At 35.8% G+C, this 3,288-nt stretch overlaps 1 long non-coding RNA gene across 1 annotated transcript in view; it reads right to left on the bottom strand.

Moving 5' to 3' along the window:
• Window positions 1–635: 635 nt before the first annotated feature.
• The window catches only part of LOC107578015 (uncharacterized), a 4,083-nt gene continuing 1,430 nt past the window's right edge, over window positions 636–3,288 (bottom strand). Inside the window, exons 2-3 of the long non-coding RNA XR_001608282.1 lie at window positions 1,342–1,575; window positions 636–886 (exon numbers count right to left, since the gene is read on the bottom strand). This is a non-coding gene — a long non-coding RNA (uncharacterized lncRNA). The remainder of the gene's footprint in view (window positions 887–1,341; window positions 1,576–3,288) is intronic.

Genomic DNA, 3,288 nt, shown 5'->3' with positions numbered 1-3,288 from the left:
AACATGCAGGTTTTGTTTTGTGTGAAAAAATGAAGGAAGGCAGAGTGCTGAGAGAGGGTATATGAAAGAATGTATGAATAAATTAATGCATAAGGGGGAACTGACTTTTTCTTCAGAAAAGTTTCAATGGCATTTTCTTTTCATCTTTCCTCCACGTATTGCCTAATAAAGCAGCATTTATAAGCACGGCACTACTTTATTTACAGCGGTTATTTCTGCTGTTCCATAAACGCCACCTGCTGTCAGACAGTGGAGTTCAGCCTGTTCGCTTTCATTCAACCTGTCAGCCTGTCTGCCGTTTGTGTTTAGACCAACGTGAAATTTGCATCAATTTTCTGTTGTAAATCTTAAGTGGTATATGGAAAACAAACTAATGTGCATTCAAAAATATCAACCCCCCCCCCAACTTTAATTGCATATGTAGTACACAACCAACATATTTTTTCAGGCCATCATTTTAAATTATTTTAATGTTTATGCAAACAAAAAGTACATAGTGCTGCTAATTTTATTTGTTCTTTGTTGGCTTTCGATATAAAGCTTGGTGAAATGATTTTAGTGTGTGTATGAGTACTTTTTGAACATTTTCAGCACATTTTAATAATACAGTGATAATATTGATAACCATGATCATTTTGGTCACTATAATCGTGATATGAAATATCCTACCGTTTCATTTCTACTTCATACTTGTAAAAGTCTGAATGGTTCTTGACAGTTTTACTTCACCTTTCTTTGATATTTTGCCCATGTGCTCTTCACAGAGTTTGACCAGTTGGCTGTTCAGCTCTGAGACAGATTTGTCTACATTCTCAAATGTCAGGAGGTCATTAACATCTCTGGGTGAAGTTTTGCACAGATACACTCCAGATTGAGAAGAGTAATTCTGAAATTAAAAAGAAAAAACAATAACTCTTAAAAAAGACTTAAGAATAGAATCAATACATTTTAAGCATTTCATTTAAAAAAGCCTTTCTGTAGATTATGCTATTCGGTAACACTTTACAATAAGGTTCATTAGTTAACATTAGTTAACTACTTTAGTTAACTTGAACTAAGCATGAACAATACTTCTACAGCATTTATTAATCTTAGTTCATGTTCATTTCAACATTTATTAATGCATTATTAAAATCAAAATTTGTGCTTGTTCACATTAGTTAATGCCCTGTGAATTAACATGAACTAACAATGAACAACTGTATTTTCAATAACTAACATTAACAAAGATGAATAAATACTGTAATAAATGTATTGTTCATTGTTTGTTCATGTTAGGTAATACATTAAGTAACATTAACTAATGGAACCTTATTGTAAAGTGTTACCTGCTATTCATACCTGAAAGAAATTAATGTTATCCTCTGTATGTAAAAGTGGCCCCAGTTTATCATTCTCATTTTGCAGATTACTGAGCTCCTGCTCCAGTTTCTGTATGTGTTCATTAATCTGTACCATCTCCTTCTTCTCCTGAGCTCTGATCAGTTCTTTCACCTCACCTCGTCTTTTCTGAATGGAGCGGATGAGCTCATTGAAGATCCTGTCACTGTGCTCCACTACTGCCTGTGCAGAGCGCTGTCAACATGCAGAAACACAGAACATACCTGGCAGTTAACTATTGTTTACATTCCATGTTTATTGTGTATAAAATTTTGCACAAACATTAATTCAGGATTGTGATACATGTGATCAGGGCCATAGCACCTATATTAAGTGTTTGAGTTTTCCAACAGGTCTCAGCTGTTGTGTTGCACCACAACAGTTGGAAGGTGTCTACACTGGATGCAACAAAGTGACCATTGCATATTAATTTGTCCTTCATTTCTCGCACATGGAGTACATCAGAAATCCAATGGGGCATCAGTTTACTATTGGGGATTTGTTGTGTCACATCGTGTCTCTCTGCATCCAGTGTAGACAAAATTATTCTCTGAAAAAAGTAACTACATTAAAAAAATAAACAATTCATTATTCATTTCCTGTTAACTCATAATGGTTATTAATCATTTGTTTGAGTTCATTTAATGAATTAATATTTTATATGTGTGTAAGTAGTTACGCCTACACATTTGCATGTAGGCGCATGAAATAAAAGAGAGAAGGGGCCTGTCCAAATTCCCACACTGGCAGTCTTGGTCTCTTGAGAGCGTAAGCACACAACAGGAAGTAAGTGTAACCAATCATGCATCATGTTCTGTGGTCTTCATGCCCACTTGAACACTTGGGCTAAGCACAGGAAATACGTCATGTAAGTAGACAAATGGTCAAGTGCAAATACCTCAGCTGCGTCCCAATTCAAAGGCTGCATCCTCGAAGGCTGCAATCTAAGGGCGATTGAATCACTGCAGCGCGATGAAGAGTGTCCCAAAGGATCCTTCATATAGTGTGTATATATATACATGTTCACGAGTTTGCATTTACATACAGTCAAACCGAAAATTATTCAGACACCAGATATAATTTTTGATATTTTTTTACTAGTGGGTGCAAGATACTATAGTTCGTTTATGTAAGTGAGGATAGCAAAATAAAATAAACTATGACATATTATACCAAAGAATTCTTCATACAGTGGACTACCAGTAAAACTGATAAAAAATTTGGGAAGTAAAATTATTCAGACACTTTGACCTGATCATGTGTTGCTTAAGTGTTTTTCTTTAATTGCTAATGCTACCTTTTTACACCCCAGACTGAATAAAATTAAGCATTGCTTGGTAATTGGTTTACTTAAATTGGTATTATCTGATTGTGTACTTAAATTTAACACCTGACAGCTGACAGCTATTCAACTTAATTCATTACATACCTTTCTATCAAAGTTATCTGATATTATCAAGATGAATTTGTTCTGACACAGTTGAACTCTGAGTTCTTTTCATATTTTATTATCATTTTCTAAACTATAGCGAATAAACTGTGATAATGTGAGAAATGTTGAAGGTGTCTGAATAAATTTTTTTGACTGTATAATCGGATTGAGCAAATAGTAAGTATATTTGGCGTAATGCCCCAAAGGAGGGCTCCGAGCCCGGAATATAGCCCAAACCCAGAGATCTCCACTTATCGCTAATTTGGGATGAGAATTGTTAAGAGTGAGGAGTTGGGGTGGAGGAGGGATGCCGGAAAACTGTCATGGGACAGAGGTAAGTTGGTTGTATATATACAAACAAAACTTTAATAATAAAATAAACACAAAATAGCGATACAGCCGTTCCGTTCCCACAACTCTCGGCCCCGCCCCCGCCCCCACTCACCACATACCCCCATCGCCCCTCGCAGGCTGGG

The sequence above is a fragment of the Sinocyclocheilus grahami genome, unplaced genomic scaffold (assembly GCF_001515645.1).
Source record: "Sinocyclocheilus grahami isolate Dianchi unplaced genomic scaffold, SAMN03320097.WGS_v1.1 scaffold8315.1, whole genome shotgun sequence".
NCBI lineage: Eukaryota > Metazoa > Chordata > Actinopteri > Cypriniformes > Cyprinidae > Sinocyclocheilus > Sinocyclocheilus grahami.
The sequence above is the reverse complement of the archived record's forward strand: the minus strand, read 5'-3'. Positions and strand labels throughout refer to the sequence as shown.